At 62.5% G+C, this 17,392-nt stretch overlaps 10 non-coding genes across 10 annotated transcripts; 4 read left to right on the top strand and 6 right to left on the bottom strand.

Annotated features, from left to right (window-relative positions):
* Positions 1 to 2,480: 2,480 nt before the first annotated feature.
* On the bottom strand, positions 2,481 to 2,552 carry TRNAE-CUC (transfer RNA glutamic acid (anticodon CUC)). Its single transcript has one exon. It is a non-coding gene; the product is annotated as a tRNA-Glu (tRNA).
* Positions 2,553 to 2,854: 302 nt separating this feature from the next.
* On the bottom strand, positions 2,855 to 2,926 carry TRNAG-UCC (transfer RNA glycine (anticodon UCC)). Its single transcript has one exon. It is a non-coding gene; the product is annotated as a tRNA-Gly (tRNA).
* Positions 2,927 to 3,544: 618 nt separating this feature from the next.
* TRNAD-GUC (transfer RNA aspartic acid (anticodon GUC)) lies at positions 3,545 to 3,616 on the bottom strand. Its single transcript has one exon. It is a non-coding gene; the product is annotated as a tRNA-Asp (tRNA).
* Positions 3,617 to 4,253: 637 nt separating this feature from the next.
* TRNAL-CAG (transfer RNA leucine (anticodon CAG)) lies at positions 4,254 to 4,336 on the top strand. Its single transcript has one exon. It is a non-coding gene; the product is annotated as a tRNA-Leu (tRNA).
* Positions 4,337 to 5,979: 1,643 nt separating this feature from the next.
* TRNAG-GCC (transfer RNA glycine (anticodon GCC)) lies at positions 5,980 to 6,050 on the top strand. The gene has a single exon. It is a non-coding gene; the product is annotated as a tRNA-Gly (tRNA).
* A 4,072-nt stretch (positions 6,051 to 10,122) lies between these two features.
* TRNAE-CUC (transfer RNA glutamic acid (anticodon CUC)) lies at positions 10,123 to 10,194 on the bottom strand. Its single transcript has one exon. It is a non-coding gene; the product is annotated as a tRNA-Glu (tRNA).
* Positions 10,195 to 10,496: 302 nt separating this feature from the next.
* Positions 10,497 to 10,568, bottom strand: TRNAG-UCC (transfer RNA glycine (anticodon UCC)). Its single transcript has one exon. It is a non-coding gene; the product is annotated as a tRNA-Gly (tRNA).
* Positions 10,569 to 11,186: 618 nt separating this feature from the next.
* On the bottom strand, positions 11,187 to 11,258 carry TRNAD-GUC (transfer RNA aspartic acid (anticodon GUC)). The gene has a single exon. It is a non-coding gene; the product is annotated as a tRNA-Asp (tRNA).
* Positions 11,259 to 11,895: 637 nt separating this feature from the next.
* On the top strand, positions 11,896 to 11,978 carry TRNAL-CAG (transfer RNA leucine (anticodon CAG)). The gene has a single exon. It is a non-coding gene; the product is annotated as a tRNA-Leu (tRNA).
* Positions 11,979 to 13,621: 1,643 nt separating this feature from the next.
* TRNAG-GCC (transfer RNA glycine (anticodon GCC)) lies at positions 13,622 to 13,692 on the top strand. The gene has a single exon. It is a non-coding gene; the product is annotated as a tRNA-Gly (tRNA).
* Positions 13,693 to 17,392: the final 3,700 nt, after the last annotated feature.

The raw sequence follows: 17,392 nt of genomic DNA, 5'->3' as shown, positions 1-17,392 counted from the left end.
ACCCACTGACATCCACCCACATCACGCTGGCAAGCAAGCCAGCCTCCCGTGGGGATGGCAAACATCTCTATCCCCGACAGGGTCTGGTCTCTGCAGGTGATCTGACTGTGCCAAGATCCCACGAATGACACGGGAGAGGTTTGTGCAGTTGGTTGGACGTCTACTTTGCCCCTACAGAGGAGTTTTGGCAAGAAGTCGACTGACTTCTGCCATTGACTTGGGGGATCAGCCAAACAATAATGATCAATACGGGTTGAATAGAGGGTTGGAGCACTGGGCTCATCTGTGCTAAGGAGGGGATGGGAAAAGCGTTCCACAGCGAATCTTGGCGCTGGGGATGGGTACCATCTCCACATGTTCCTTGACATTTGGGGAGAAGATAGAGAGCGTAGGTCAGGCAATGGGAAGCAAACTTCGGCTGGAAGTCTATCAGGAACCCCAACCCCGCACATGCGCTTTGGTCAGCCTGGCCGTTGGGTTTTCCCCACGAACTCCTGCATCTCCACGCTTCAATGCCCGTGGCCAGGTTGGTCTAACTAATGGGACCTCTCAAGATTCATTTTCACATCCAGAATAGGCGAGAATCTCAAACCCGTCAACAGTGAGCGGGAGCACGTGTACACACACGCACGTGTATGTTGCGGGAAGTCAGGGACCCCGAACGGAGGGACCGGCTGGAGCCGCGGCAGAGGCACGTAAACTGTGAAGACTTCATTTTAATATGGACTTTCTTCGGTTCCCAAATAATGCTTTTATAATTTCTTACGCCTGTCTTTACTTTAATCTCTTAATCCTGTTATCTCCGTAAGCTGAGGATGTACCTCACCTCAGGACCCCTGTGACAATTGTGTTAACTCTACAAATTGATGGTAAAACACGTGTGTTTGAACAATATGAGATCAGCGCACCTTGAGAAAGAATAGAAGAACAGCGACTTTTAGGGAACAGGGGAAGACAACCATAAGGTCTGACTGCCTGCGAGGTCGGGCAAAAAGAGCCATATTTTTCTTCTTGCAGAGAGCCTATGAAGGACGTGCAAGTAGGCAAGATGTCGTTAAGACAACCTAAGTGTCCGTCAGCCGGGAAATGGATTAACAAGAATGTGGCATATGGACACCATGGAATGCCATTTGGCCGTAGAAAAGAACGAAATCCTCTCGTCTGCAGCAACAGAGGCGGAGCTATAGGTCACGATGGAACACCAAATGAGCCGGGCACAGAAAGACAGAGAGGGCAGGTTCTTACCCCAATCCTGGGAGCTCAAAAAGTTCACCTTGTGGAGGTAGAGAGTAGAACGATAGACACCAGAGGCTGGAGAGGGTGTGTGGGTGACTGCGGTGAAGAGAGGTTGGTGAAATGGGTACGAGCATGCGTTTAGATGGAGGGAATACGTTCTAAGAATGTTCTAGGGCAGAGTAGGGCGACTAGGGGTAACAACGACGTATTAGTGCGTGTTTCCGAAGAGCTCCTGGAAGACAGCACCTGAGATGCTCTCAACAGGTAGAGATCAGAGGCTGGAGAGGGTGTGTGGGTGACTGCGGTGAAGCGAGGTTGGTGAATTGGGTATCAGCATGCGTTTAGATGGAGGGAATACGTTCTAAGAATGTTCTAGGGCAGAGTAGGGCGACTAGGGGTAACAACGACGTATTAGTGCGTGTTTCCGAAGAGCTCCTGGAAGACAGCACCTGAGATGCTCCCAACAGGTAGAGACGACAGACACCCACGGGATGGATGCCCTACATCCCCTCAGTGGCTCATCGATCACTACGCAGTCTACACGTGTTACCACACGTCACAGGAATCCCATCGATATCATGTCCGCATGAAGAAGAACATAGTCATGCTGCCAGAGTGACTGTCGCAGCTCGGCCTCCCTGGCGCTATGGCCCGTGGTCTCGGCTCCTCAAGTTCCGCTGCCATTTCTACCGAAGCCGGTGACACCCGTGGAGCCCAATCACGGATCCCGCGCTCAGGGTCTGGCACGCCTCGGAAAAGCCAGTGCGCTTGCTGGCATGAGTGGCTCTGGCGGGTGGCCCAACCATTAGGCCCAGATCCCCCGCAGCCGAGAGAGAAGTGGCCCGTCAGCCACCGGGCTTGGCTTGGCGGAAGCCGCTCTGCTCGAGAGTCCTGGCCCATTCGGTGGCCAGCCGAGAGTGCGAGGGTGGCGGTGGTGGTGGCGGGTCACCTGGCGGCCATGGGAGGAGAAAGCCTGACCTGGCCAGTGGGCTTTGCCGCTGAGAAAGAGTGGGAGCGAGGCGAGCACGTGACAAGGAAGAGCTGTGAAGCTGATGTTGCGAAGGTGGCGCCAGCGAGGCCAAAAGGACGGATGGGTGGAGGCAGGCGGGGAGCGTTGGGGCGCACGTGGAGGCCGCGGGAGGTTGTGGCTGGGGCGCGGGAGAAGCGAGCGAGCGAGCCTGTTGGCCAAAAGGGGAGGTGTGAAGGGGCCTGGCAGCTGGCAGGCAGAGCCAAAGAAGGAAGGCTTCCCTGACCGGGAATCGAACCCGGGCCGCGGCGGTGAGAGCGCCGAATCCTAACCACTAGACCACCAGGGAGAGACGGCTTCGGGGCCCGGCTTGCGCCTCCTGGCCCCGGGCGCCTCCGGCCCCCAGCACTACCTTGGCGCTACCTTGGCGCTACCTTGGCGCCTGTCCCCTGCTTCGGGTTAAAACAAACACCCGCAACCAGCCCCCGCGACGCCGGCGGCAACCGGCCTGCCCTCACGAGCAGCTCTGCCCTGTTCGCAGCACACCCTCCAAACACCGCGCGCCTCCTTCCCGGGCGCACAGGCACGCAGCCACAGGCCAAGCTGCCACACGAGCTCCGCGCCCGGGACCTCCGCAAAAGGTCGGCCCGCTGCGTTGGCCGGGAATCGAACCCGGGTCAACTGCTTGGAAGGCAGCTATGCTCACCACTATACCACCAACGCCGCACGGCGCGGGCAGCCCCGCCACGCCGGCCCGGGGCTCCCACCAGCGCGCCGCCGACGCCCGGGGCAGCGCGGCCCCGACGCCCGGTCCGTCCGCCCGCCCGCAGCTCCGCGCTGCCACGGCCCCGCCGAAGGCCGCCCGGCGCCCCACCGGTGCAAGGCGAGCGCGGCTGCCCCGTTCCGCCCGCCTGCCTCTGGGGGCGCTCTCGCTCCCTCGCCGCCCGGGGCCGCCAGAGCCCTTCCCCACCAGGTGCCCGGCGGGGACACGGCCGGCGCCGACAGGGTCCTCGCTCCTCCGCCTCCCACCGGGCGCCGGGCCCTGTGCGTCGCAGAAAGCCTCTTCCGACACCCACTTTGGGCCGGCAGCTCGTCGGGCGCCGTGGGGGGCCAGAGGAGGCCGCCCGCCTGCGGCGACCAAGCCGCGGGCGAGAAGAAAAGGCAGGAGGCCAAGGGGGCCCAGGAGGCCAAGGGGGCCCAGGGGGCCCAGGGGGCCCAGGGGGCCAAGGGGCCGGGCAGGCCAGGCCCGAGATGGCGCACTGCCACTAGCTGGAGGGCGGAGGAAGGAGAAGGAGGGCCCACAGGCTGGGTCCGAGGCGGCGGCCCAAAAAGGACGGCTGCCTCCCCGTCGGGGAATCGAACCCCGGTCTCCCGCGTGACAGGCGGGGATACTCACCACTATACTAACGAGGACGACGGCGACCGTCGCCGGGACGCCAGACCCCACTGCGACCGCGGACGCCTAGCCCTGCCTTGATCCCCTCCCCCGACCGCAGGGGCCCGGTGTGTGCTCGCCCTCCACCCGCCAACCGCCACCCGCCACCCGCCACCCGTCACCCGCCACCCGCCACCCGCCCCCCGCCACCATTGGCGCGACCTACCCCGACACCCAACAAAGCACCCTGCGATCCCGCTGGGACCCGGAGCCGGACCCGGACCCCGACAGGTACCGGAGCGGCGTGGAACCTCCCCGTGCGCCCTGCCTGCTGTCTCCAACGCGGGGATCGCGCCGGGGCAGGAAGAGGCGCGGGCGAAACAGTCAGGCCGCTGCTCCTAGGACGCGGTGGGCGCAGCGCCCTGCGGGGTTCGGCGAGCCCAGGCGCGGGGGCTGGGGCGTGCGGCGGCGGCGGCCGGCCCGACGCGGACCGTTTGGGTCCGGGGTGGGGACGCGGGGGCGTCCACGTCAACGCCGGCCGGCTCCGTTCACCTGGCGCCCGCTCCGCCCGCGCGGTCCGTCGGTTGCGCACCGAACCCAGACAGGCGCCGGCCAACGGCGCAGGCGTTCGCGCCGGGTCCCAGCCATGCGAGCGGCGACGCGCTCCGGCGCGCCGTCAGGATGGCCGAGCGGTCTAAGGCGCTGCGTTCAGGTCGCAGTCTCCCCTGGAGGCGTGGGTTCGAATCCCACTCCTGACAAGCCGACCTTTTGGCCCGCCCGCCGGAGGGCAACGCCCATGGCAACCCTGGAGCACCTTTGGCCGGTTCCTGCCTTGAGCCCTTGCCCGCTCTCCAAACTCCAGCCCCCTTGAAGCAAGCCTCCAAAACGCCGCCGCTTCTCAGGCACGTCCGTTCTTCCTGCCCACCCGCCGCCTGTCGCAGAAACAGCCCAGGACCATGCGCCAGCGCCCGCGACCCTCTACCAATTGCCCTTCGGACGGACGCCCTCCCCGCCACCTCGCACGCCCTCTTCCCTGGCCCCACACACAGCGAGCGACCGCGACCACCTTCCACGCTCTTCCCTGCCTATCTCCTCCGCCCGCCCAAACAGACACAGCCCAGATTCTTGCCCTATTCCTCCTTTTCCCTCCTTCCTCCCACCGGCCTCCGCCCACCGCCCACCGCCCACCGCCCACCGCCCACCGCCTCGAATCGCCGCTGCGCTGCCCAGAGGCGTCCTGGCCTGCACAGCCCGCCCGGTTTCACCCTCCAACTTCTGACCGCTGAACGGCAGCGAGCGACTCGCTCGTGGAGCCGCACACACTTCTCCCACCAGAGGCACGCCATCCAACATCCTGTCCTTTCCTCCGACCCCTCGGACCCCGGCCGCGCATTCCATTCTCCAGACGCCCTAGCCACGTCGCCGATCCCACCTCGCTACTTGTGCTCCCTTCCCGCTAACACCTGCCTGCCGGCCCACCTGCAGCCCGGACGCCTGCCGGCCACAGGCAGCGGGAACCCTGCACACAGCCTGGCAGGCGAGTCCAAACCCGGAAAGACAGCCAACGAGGAATCACGAGCGGAAGCCCTAGATCCCCGTCACGCGCCCACAAACGCCAGGCCCCGCCGGGACCAGCTCCGCGCCACACCGCATCCCCACGGGGGAAGCCGCGGCCTGGGCCGTCCCAGCCACACCCAGCGCGCCTTCTCCAGGGTCAGCCAGCTGCGGCTCTGCCGAAGCGCTCCTCCGCTCCTTTCTCGCGCTCCAGCCTCCCTACCAGCCCAAGTGCGAGCCGGTGGGGTGGGTCACAGCGCAGGAGCGAGGCGCCCACGGACTTGGTCTGCGTTTCTGAGCCCGCACGCCACGGCTGCGAGACCCGTTCCCCATCGCCGCCCCCGCTCGCTGACACACCCACCTCCCCACCCACCCGCAGGTGACACAAGTGAGAAGGCCGGCCCGGCGGTGAAGAAAAGAAAGAAAAAAAAAGGACCCTCGAAAGAAAGAAAGAAAGAAAGAAACAAACAAAAACAAAAACAAGAACTTTGGGTCTGTGCCGGGGATCCGCGCTCAGCAAGGCCCGCCACAGCTCACCTGCCCACACGGGCATTCGGGCGCGGGCCACGGCTGGTCCTTCCCCTGGAGACCCCGGCGGGCAGTCTCTCGGCCCTGGGCGGCAGAGAAAGCACAAGATGGGCCGAGTCGGCCTCTCTCCCTCCGCTCTCCCTCCGCGCCCCGCCTCAGGTCCCTCGACGTGACGGGAGCCTCCCCTTCTGCCCGCCCCATCGGGCCAGCCTCTCGTGGCCGCTCCAATAGGACGGAGGCCCACGGCAGGCGGTGACCAGTGAACGGCCGCTGGTGGCGAGCTCCGCTGCACCAGCTTCCGTTGGCGTTTGCCATCGGTGCATGGGTGGTTCAGTGGTAGAATTCTCGCCTGCCACGCGGGAGGCCCGGGTTCGATTCCCGGCCCATGCAGCACACCCTCCCATTTTGGTGCTGCAGCAGCACCAAGGCGTAGCTGCGCTCGCCTCTGCCGCCTCCTTACACTCGGGGCGCGCGAGCGAGTCCGGCACCGGCTGCGCTCCCACGCGCGACGCCCCTCTGCCCTTTCTTCCGTGCCTCTCTCCACTGACTTACGGTTGAGCCTGTCCCCCCGCCCCCCCACCTTGGTAACAACAACCCCTCCAAACACGAGAGCGCGCCAGACACCAGCCCTGGGCAGCCTCCTGCTCCTGTTTCTCTTCATTGCCCTGCCACCGCCTCTGCCCGACGCATTTCACTTCAAGGAACACCGCCAGGCACCACGGGCTTGCAGCCACTCGCCCCACCTCTCCTCTTCACATTTCACCACCTCGACCTCTTTTCCTCTCTCTCTCTCCCCCTCGCTGGCTCCCCACATCCAGAAAATGATGCCATGGTTGCCCTTCCAGTAGGAAGGAAGTCGCGACTCCGGGGAGTAACTCATCACTTTCCCCTAGTTGGTCACACAGTCCTTAACGCGACCACACGAGTGTACGCGTGGCATGTGCACCGTCTATATTCATCGTGTTCCGGCTACTCCACACTCTCTCCCCTCATTCTGCCGGCACCACCACCGCCATGTCGCATCTCCCAACCTAACCCCAATCCACCACTTTAGTCGACGATGCTGCCTTGTTTCTCTCCCTCGGACCTCTTTTCATCTCAGCCCCAGACACATGCCTGAGACGTGAATGTGCGTCCTGAAGACGGCTTATTTATGTCTCGGGTCCAGTTGCATTCCCTACCCTTTTGGGACGTGGGACGTGGCCTCCAGTCGCTCTGTCACGACGTCTCTCCCACCCTGGGCTGCTTGCCACCTCACCCCAGCCCCACTCCATACTCTGACCGCCCAGCCCAAGCAGCAGCCCAGTCTCGCCGGCGGGGGTGCCCTTTGACCACACAGACTTCCTTCCTGCCCAGGCCAACCCGCTGAAAAGGTACTGTTCCCACCAGCCTTCAGGCTCAGCCCTCCCTCCACCACCTTTGTCTCACCCCACCCGCCCTTTCACTCACACACACACACACACACACACACACACAGACACACACTCTCTCTCTCTCTCTGTCTGTCTCTCTCTCTCACTCTCTCAATCTCTCACCCTCTCTGTCTTTCTCTGTCTCTGTCTCTGTCTCTCTCTCTCTCTCTCTCTCTCTCTGTCTCTATCTCTCTGTCTCTCTCTCTCGCACAGTCAACTCTCCCTCTCGCCGTCAATGTCCCTCACTCAGACGACTCATATCCCCCAGCCCTGGCCTCCTTCAGGCTCTTCAGACACACGCCAGCTCCGCCACCAGCTGGGATCCCTCCGACCGCATAGGCGGCCCGCGAGGTGCCCTGACGCCCCAGGCATCTGCACAACCTCCGTTTCACTGGACAGCCTCACTCCCAGACCTGGCCAGCCAGCCCTGTGCACCCCCTGGACACCCTGGACTCCTTCTTCCAGCTCCCAGCACGCGACATGCTTCTCTCCTTTCCTCGGTGTCAGCCCCTTGCCCCGGGCGGGGGTGGACGCCAGCCACGGGAACGGACACCTTCGTCCATCACTGTCACCCACTGACATCCACCCACATCACGCTGGCAAGCAAGCCAGCCTCCCGTGGGGATGGCAAACATCTCTATCCCCGACAGGGTCTGGTCTCTGCAGGTGATCCGACTGTGCCAAGATCCCACGAATGACACGGGAGAGGTTTGTGCAGTTGGTTGGACGTCTACTTTGCCCCTACAGAGGAGTTTTGGCAAGAAGTCGACTGACTTCTGCCATTGACTTGGGGGATCAGCCAAACAATAATGATCAATACGGGTTGAATAGAGGGTTGGAGCACTGGGCTCATCTGTGCTAAGGAGGGGATGGGAAAAGCGTTCCACAGCGAATCTTGGCGCTGGGGATGGGTACCATCTCCACATGTTCCTTGACATTTGGGGAGAAGATAGAGAGCGTAGGTCAGGCAATGGGAAGCAAACTTCGGCTGGAAGTCTATCAGGAACCCCAACCCCGCACATGCGCTTTGGTCAGCCTGGCCGTTGGGTTTTCCCCACGAACTCCTGCATCTCCACGCTTCAATGCCCGTGGCCAGGTTGGTCTAACTAATGGGACCTCTCAAGATTCATTTTCACATCCAGAATAGGCGAGAATCTCAAACCCGTCAACAGTGAGCGGGAGCACGTGTACACACACGCACGTGTATGTTGCGGGAAGTCAGGGACCCCGAACGGAGGGACCGGCTGGAGCCGCGGCAGAGGCACGTAAACTGTGAAGACTTCATTTTAATATGGACTTTCTTCGGTTCCCAAATAATGCTTTTATAATTTCTTACGCCTGTCTTTACTTTAATCTCTTAATCCTGTTATCTCCGTAAGCTGAGGATGTACCTCACCTCAGGACCCCTGTGACAATTGTGTTAACTCTACAAATTGATGGTAAAACACGTGTGTTTGAACAATATGAGATCAGCGCACCTTGAGAAAGAATAGAAGAACAGCGACTTTTAGGGAACAGGGGAAGACAACCATAAGGTCTGACTGCCTGCGAGGTCGGGCAAAAAGAGCCATATTTTTCTTCTTGCAGAGAGCCTATGAAGGACGTGCAAGTAGGCAAGATGTCGTTAAGACAACCTAAGTGTCCGTCAGCCGGGAAATGGATTAACAAGAATGTGGCATATGGACACCATGGAATGCCATTTGGCCGTAGAAAAGAACGAAATCCTCTCGTCTGCAGCAACAGAGGCGGAGCTATAGGTCACGATGGAACACCAAATGAGCCGGGCACAGAAAGACAGAGAGGGCAGGTTCTTACCCCAATCCTGGGAGCTCAAAAAGTTCACCTTGTGGAGGTAGAGAGTAGAACGATAGACACCAGAGGCTGGAGAGGGTGTGTGGGTGACTGCGGTGAAGAGAGGTTGGTGAAATGGGTACGAGCATGCGTTTAGATGGAGGGAATACGTTCTAAGAATGTTCTAGGGCAGAGTAGGGCGACTAGGGGTAACAACGACGTATTAGTGCGTGTTTCCGAAGAGCTCCTGGAAGACAGCACCTGAGATGCTCTCAACAGGTAGAGATCAGAGGCTGGAGAGGGTGTGTGGGTGACTGCGGTGAAGCGAGGTTGGTGAATTGGGTATCAGCATGCGTTTAGATGGAGGGAATACGTTCTAAGAATGTTCTAGGGCAGAGTAGGGCGACTAGGGGTAACAACGACGTATTAGTGCGTGTTTCCGAAGAGCTCCTGGAAGACAGCACCTGAGATGCTCCCAACAGGTAGAGACGACAGACACCCACGGGATGGATGCCCTACATCCCCTCAGTGGCTCATCGATCACTACGCAGTCTACACGTGTTACCACACGTCACAGGAATCCCATCGATATCATGTCCGCATGAAGAAGAACATAGTCATGCTGCCAGAGTGACTGTCGCAGCTCGGCCTCCCTGGCGCTATGGCCCGTGGTCTCGGCTCCTCAAGTTCCGCTGCCATTTCTACCGAAGCCGGTGACACCCGTGGAGCCCAATCACGGATCCCGCGCTCAGGGTCTGGCACGCCTCGGAAAAGCCAGTGCGCTTGCTGGCATGAGTGGCTCTGGCGGGTGGCCCAACCATTAGGCCCAGATCCCCCGCAGCCGAGAGAGAAGTGGCCCGTCAGCCACCGGGCTTGGCTTGGCGGAAGCCGCTCTGCTCGAGAGTCCTGGCCCATTCGGTGGCCAGCCGAGAGTGCGAGGGTGGCGGTGGTGGTGGCGGGTCACCTGGCGGCCATGGGAGGAGAAAGCCTGACCTGGCCAGTGGGCTTTGCCGCTGAGAAAGAGTGGGAGCGAGGCGAGCACGTGACAAGGAAGAGCTGTGAAGCTGATGTTGCGAAGGTGGCGCCAGCGAGGCCAAAAGGACGGATGGGTGGAGGCAGGCGGGGAGCGTTGGGGCGCACGTGGAGGCCGCGGGAGGTTGTGGCTGGGGCGCGGGAGAAGCGAGCGAGCGAGCCTGTTGGCCAAAAGGGGAGGTGTGAAGGGGCCTGGCAGCTGGCAGGCAGAGCCAAAGAAGGAAGGCTTCCCTGACCGGGAATCGAACCCGGGCCGCGGCGGTGAGAGCGCCGAATCCTAACCACTAGACCACCAGGGAGAGACGGCTTCGGGGCCCGGCTTGCGCCTCCTGGCCCCGGGCGCCTCCGGCCCCCAGCACTACCTTGGCGCTACCTTGGCGCTACCTTGGCGCCTGTCCCCTGCTTCGGGTTAAAACAAACACCCGCAACCAGCCCCCGCGACGCCGGCGGCAACCGGCCTGCCCTCACGAGCAGCTCTGCCCTGTTCGCAGCACACCCTCCAAACACCGCGCGCCTCCTTCCCGGGCGCACAGGCACGCAGCCACAGGCCAAGCTGCCACACGAGCTCCGCGCCCGGGACCTCCGCAAAAGGTCGGCCCGCTGCGTTGGCCGGGAATCGAACCCGGGTCAACTGCTTGGAAGGCAGCTATGCTCACCACTATACCACCAACGCCGCACGGCGCGGGCAGCCCCGCCACGCCGGCCCGGGGCTCCCACCAGCGCGCCGCCGACGCCCGGGGCAGCGCGGCCCCGACGCCCGGTCCGTCCGCCCGCCCGCAGCTCCGCGCTGCCACGGCCCCGCCGAAGGCCGCCCGGCGCCCCACCGGTGCAAGGCGAGCGCGGCTGCCCCGTTCCGCCCGCCTGCCTCTGGGGGCGCTCTCGCTCCCTCGCCGCCCGGGGCCGCCAGAGCCCTTCCCCACCAGGTGCCCGGCGGGGACACGGCCGGCGCCGACAGGGTCCTCGCTCCTCCGCCTCCCACCGGGCGCCGGGCCCTGTGCGTCGCAGAAAGCCTCTTCCGACACCCACTTTGGGCCGGCAGCTCGTCGGGCGCCGTGGGGGGCCAGAGGAGGCCGCCCGCCTGCGGCGACCAAGCCGCGGGCGAGAAGAAAAGGCAGGAGGCCAAGGGGGCCCAGGAGGCCAAGGGGGCCCAGGGGGCCCAGGGGGCCCAGGGGGCCAAGGGGCCGGGCAGGCCAGGCCCGAGATGGCGCACTGCCACTAGCTGGAGGGCGGAGGAAGGAGAAGGAGGGCCCACAGGCTGGGTCCGAGGCGGCGGCCCAAAAAGGACGGCTGCCTCCCCGTCGGGGAATCGAACCCCGGTCTCCCGCGTGACAGGCGGGGATACTCACCACTATACTAACGAGGACGACGGCGACCGTCGCCGGGACGCCAGACCCCACTGCGACCGCGGACGCCTAGCCCTGCCTTGATCCCCTCCCCCGACCGCAGGGGCCCGGTGTGTGCTCGCCCTCCACCCGCCAACCGCCACCCGCCACCCGCCACCCGTCACCCGCCACCCGCCACCCGCCCCCCGCCACCATTGGCGCGACCTACCCCGACACCCAACAAAGCACCCTGCGATCCCGCTGGGACCCGGAGCCGGACCCGGACCCCGACAGGTACCGGAGCGGCGTGGAACCTCCCCGTGCGCCCTGCCTGCTGTCTCCAACGCGGGGATCGCGCCGGGGCAGGAAGAGGCGCGGGCGAAACAGTCAGGCCGCTGCTCCTAGGACGCGGTGGGCGCAGCGCCCTGCGGGGTTCGGCGAGCCCAGGCGCGGGGGCTGGGGCGTGCGGCGGCGGCGGCCGGCCCGACGCGGACCGTTTGGGTCCGGGGTGGGGACGCGGGGGCGTCCACGTCAACGCCGGCCGGCTCCGTTCACCTGGCGCCCGCTCCGCCCGCGCGGTCCGTCGGTTGCGCACCGAACCCAGACAGGCGCCGGCCAACGGCGCAGGCGTTCGCGCCGGGTCCCAGCCATGCGAGCGGCGACGCGCTCCGGCGCGCCGTCAGGATGGCCGAGCGGTCTAAGGCGCTGCGTTCAGGTCGCAGTCTCCCCTGGAGGCGTGGGTTCGAATCCCACTCCTGACAAGCCGACCTTTTGGCCCGCCCGCCGGAGGGCAACGCCCATGGCAACCCTGGAGCACCTTTGGCCGGTTCCTGCCTTGAGCCCTTGCCCGCTCTCCAAACTCCAGCCCCCTTGAAGCAAGCCTCCAAAACGCCGCCGCTTCTCAGGCACGTCCGTTCTTCCTGCCCACCCGCCGCCTGTCGCAGAAACAGCCCAGGACCATGCGCCAGCGCCCGCGACCCTCTACCAATTGCCCTTCGGACGGACGCCCTCCCCGCCACCTCGCACGCCCTCTTCCCTGGCCCCACACACAGCGAGCGACCGCGACCACCTTCCACGCTCTTCCCTGCCTATCTCCTCCGCCCGCCCAAACAGACACAGCCCAGATTCTTGCCCTATTCCTCCTTTTCCCTCCTTCCTCCCACCGGCCTCCGCCCACCGCCCACCGCCCACCGCCCACCGCCCACCGCCTCGAATCGCCGCTGCGCTGCCCAGAGGCGTCCTGGCCTGCACAGCCCGCCCGGTTTCACCCTCCAACTTCTGACCGCTGAACGGCAGCGAGCGACTCGCTCGTGGAGCCGCACACACTTCTCCCACCAGAGGCACGCCATCCAACATCCTGTCCTTTCCTCCGACCCCTCGGACCCCGGCCGCGCATTCCATTCTCCAGACGCCCTAGCCACGTCGCCGATCCCACCTCGCTACTTGTGCTCCCTTCCCGCTAACACCTGCCTGCCGGCCCACCTGCAGCCCGGACGCCTGCCGGCCACAGGCAGCGGGAACCCTGCACACAGCCTGGCAGGCGAGTCCAAACCCGGAAAGACAGCCAACGAGGAATCACGAGCGGAAGCCCTAGATCCCCGTCACGCGCCCACAAACGCCAGGCCCCGCCGGGACCAGCTCCGCGCCACACCGCATCCCCACGGGGGAAGCCGCGGCCTGGGCCGTCCCAGCCACACCCAGCGCGCCTTCTCCAGGGTCAGCCAGCTGCGGCTCTGCCGAAGCGCTCCTCCGCTCCTTTCTCGCGCTCCAGCCTCCCTACCAGCCCAAGTGCGAGCCGGTGGGGTGGGTCACAGCGCAGGAGCGAGGCGCCCACGGACTTGGTCTGCGTTTCTGAGCCCGCACGCCACGGCTGCGAGACCCGTTCCCCATCGCCGCCCCCGCTCGCTGACACACCCACCTCCCCACCCACCCGCAGGTGACACAAGTGAGAAGGCCGGCCCGGCGGTGAAGAAAAGAAAGAAAAAAAAAGGACCCTCGAAAGAAAGAAAGAAAGAAAGAAACAAACAAAAACAAAAACAAGAACTTTGGGTCTGTGCCGGGGATCCGCGCTCAGCAAGGCCCGCCACAGCTCACCTGCCCACACGGGCATTCGGGCGCGGGCCACGGCTGGTCCTTCCCCTGGAGACCCCGGCGGGCAGTCTCTCGGCCCTGGGCGGCAGAGAAAGCACAAGATGGGCCGAGTCGGCCTCTCTCCCTCCGCTCTCCCTCCGCGCCCCGCCTCAGGTCCCTCGACGTGACGGGAGCCTCCCCTTCTGCCCGCCCCATCGGGCCAGCCTCTCGTGGCCGCTCCAATAGGACGGAGGCCCACGGCAGGCGGTGACCAGTGAACGGCCGCTGGTGGCGAGCTCCGCTGCACCAGCTTCCGTTGGCGTTTGCCATCGGTGCATGGGTGGTTCAGTGGTAGAATTCTCGCCTGCCACGCGGGAGGCCCGGGTTCGATTCCCGGCCCATGCAGCACACCCTCCCATTTTGGTGCTGCAGCAGCACCAAGGCGTAGCTGCGCTCGCCTCTGCCGCCTCCTTACACTCGGGGCGCGCGAGCGAGTCCGGCACCGGCTGCGCTCCCACGCGCGACGCCCCTCTGCCCTTTCTTCCGTGCCTCTCTCCACTGACTTACGGTTGAGCCTGTCCCCCCGCCCCCCCACCTTGGTAACAACAACCCCTCCAAACACGAGAGCGCGCCAGACACCAGCCCTGGGCAGCCTCCTGCTCCTGTTTCTCTTCATTGCCCTGCCACCGCCTCTGCCCGACGCATTTCACTTCAAGGAACACCGCCAGGCACCACGGGCTTGCAGCCACTCGCCCCACCTCTCCTCTTCACATTTCACCACCTCGACCTCTTTTCCTCTCTCTCTCTCCCCCTCGCTGGCTCCCCACATCCAGAAAATGATGCCATGGTTGCCCTTCCAGTAGGAAGGAAGTCGCGACTCCGGGGAGTAACTCATCACTTTCCCCTAGTTGGTCACACAGTCCTTAACGCGACCACACGAGTGTACGCGTGGCATGTGCACCGTCTATATTCATCGTGTTCCGGCTACTCCACACTCTCTCCCCTCATTCTGCCGGCACCACCACCGCCATGTCGCATCTCCCAACCTAACCCCAATCCACCACTTTAGTCGACGATGCTGCCTTGTTTCTCTCCCTCGGACCTCTTTTCATCTCAGCCCCAGACACATGCCTGAGACGTGAATGTGCGTCCTGAAGACGGCTTATTTATGTCTCGGGTCCAGTTGCATTCCCTACCCTTTTGGGACGTGGGACGTGGCCTCCAGTCGCTCTGTCACGACGTCTCTCCCACCCTGGGCTGCTTGCCACCTCACCCCAGCCCCACTCCATACTCTGACCGCCCAGCCCAAGCAGCAGCCCAGTCTCGCCGGCGGGGGTGCCCTTTGACCACACAGACTTCCTTCCTGCCCAGGCCAACCCGCTGAAAAGGTACTGTTCCCACCAGCCTTCAGGCTCAGCCCTCCCTCCACCACCTTTGTCTCACCCCACCCGCCCTTTCACTCACACACACACACACACACACACACACACACACAGACACACACTCTCTCTCTCTCTCTCTGTCTGTCTCTCTCTCTCAATCTCTCACCCTCTCTGTCTTTCTCTGTCTCTGTCTCTGTCTCTCTCTCTCTCTCTCTCTCTCTGTCTCTATCTCTCTGTCTCTCTCTCTCGCACAGTCAACTCTCCCTCTCGCCGTCAATGTCCCTCACTCAGACGACTCATATCCCCCAGCCCTGGCCTCCTTCAGGCTCTTCAGACACACGCCAGCTCCGCCACCAGCTGGGATCCCTCCGACCGCATAGGCGGCCCGCGAGGTGCCCTGACGCCCCAGGCATCTGCACAACCTCCGTTTCACTGGACAGCCTCACTCCCAGACCTGGCCAGCCAGCCCTGTGCACCCCCTGGACACCCTGGACTCCTTCTTCCAGCTCCCAGCACGCGACATGCTTCTCTCCTTTCCTCGGTGTCAGCCCCTTGCCCCGGGCGGGGGTGGACGCCAGCCACGGGAACGGACACCTTCGTCCATCACTGTCACCCACTGACATCCACCCACATCACGCTGGCAAGCAAGCCAGCCTCCCGTGGGGATGGCAAACATCTCTATCCCCGACAGGGTCTGGTCTCTGCAGGTGATCCGACTGTGCCAAGATCCCACGAATGACACGGGAGAGGTTTGTGCAGTTGGTTGGACGTCTACTTTGCCCCTACAGAGGAGTTTTGGCAAGAAGTCGACTGACTTCTGCCATTGACTTGGGGGATCAGCCAAACAATAATGATCAATACGGGTTGAATAGAGGGTTGGAGCACTGGGCTCATCTGTGCTAAGGAGGGGATGGGAAAAGCGTTCCACAGCGAATCTTGGCGCTGGGGATGGGTACCATCTCCACATGTTCCTTGACATTTGGGGAGAAGATAGAGAGCGTAGGTCAGGCAATGGGAAGCAAACTTCGGCTGGAAGTCTATCAGGAACCCCAACCCCGCACATGCGCTTTGGTCAGCCTGGCCGTTGGGTTTTCCCCACGAACTCCTGCATCTCCACGCTTCAATGCCCGTGGCCAGGTTGGTCTAACTAATGGGACCTCTCAAGATTCATTTTCACATCCAGAATAGGCGAGAATCTCAAACCCGTCAACAGTGAGCGGGAGCACGTGTACACACACGCACGTGTATGTTGCGGGAAGTCAGGGACCCCGAACGGAGGGACCGGCTGGAGCCGCGGCAGAGGCACGTAAACTGTGAAGACTTCATTTTAATATGGACTTTCTTCGGTTCCCAAATAATGCTTTTATAATTTCTTACGCCTGTCTTTACTTTAATCTCTTAATCCTGTTATCTCCGTAAGCTGAGGATGTACCTCACCTCAGGACCCCTGTGACAATTGTGTTAACTCTACAAATTGATGGTAAAACACGTGTGTTTGAACAATATGAGATCAGCGCACCTTGAGAAAGAATAGAAGAACAGCGACTTTTAGGGAACAGGGGAAGACAACCATAAGGTCTGACTGCCTGCGAGGTCGGGCAAAAAGAGCCATATTTTTCTTCTTGCAGAGAGCCTATGAAGGACGTGCAAGTAGGCAAGATGTCGTTAAGACAACCTAAGTGTCCGTCAGCCGGGAAATGGATTAACAAGAATGTGGCATATGGACACCATGGAATGCCATTTGGCCGTAGAAAAGAACGAAATCCTCTCGTCTGCAGCAACAGAGGCGGAGCTATAGGTCACGATGGAACACCAAATGAGCCGGGCACAGAAAGACAGAGAGGGCAGGTTCTTACCCCAATCCTGGGAGCTCAAAAAGTTCACCTTGTGGAGGTAGAGAGTAGAACGATAGACACCAGAGGCTGGAGAGGGTGTGTGGGTGACTGCGGTGAAGAGAGGTTGGTGAAATGGGTACGAGCATGCGTTTAGATGGAGGGAATACGTTCTAAGAATGTTCTAGGGCAGAGTAGGGCGACTAGGGGTAACAACGACGTATTAGTGCGTGTTTCCGAAGAGCTCCTGGAAGACAGCACCTGAGATGCTCTCAACAGGTAGAGATCAGAGGCTGGAGAGGGTGTGTGGGTGACTGCGGTGAAGCGAGGTTGGTGAATTGGGTATCAGCATGCGTTTAGATGGAGGGAATACGTTCTAAGAATGTTCTAGGGCAGAGTAGGGCGACTAGGGGTAACAACGACGTATTAGTGCGTGTTTCCGAAGAGCTCCTGGAAGACAGCACCTGAGATGCTCCCAACAGGTAGAGACGACAGACACCCACGGGATGGATGCCCTACATCCCCTCAGTGGCTCATCGATCACTACGCAGTCTACACGTGTTACCACACGTCACAGGAATCCCATCGATATCATGTCCGCATGAAGAAGAACATAGTCATGCTGCCAGAGTGACTGTCGCAGCTCGGCCTCCCTGGCGCTATGGCCCGTGGTCTCGGCTCCTCAAGTTCCGCTGCCATTTCTACCGAAGCCGGTGACACCCGTGGAGCCCAATCACGGATCCCGCGCTCAGGGTCTGGCACGCCTCGGAAAAGCCAGTGCGCTTGCTGGCATGAGTGGCTCTGGCGGGTGGCCCAACCATTAGGCCCAGATCCCCCGCAGCCGAGAGAGAAGTGGCCCGTCAGCCACCGGGCTTGGCTTGGCGGAAGCCG

The sequence above is a fragment of the Pongo abelii genome, chromosome 1, assembly GCF_028885655.2.
Source record: "Pongo abelii isolate AG06213 chromosome 1, NHGRI_mPonAbe1-v2.0_pri, whole genome shotgun sequence".
NCBI classification, from domain to species: domain Eukaryota; kingdom Metazoa; phylum Chordata; class Mammalia; order Primates; family Hominidae; genus Pongo; species Pongo abelii.
Note: the sequence above shows the minus strand (reverse complement) of the source record. Positions and strands in the feature narration are given on the sequence as shown.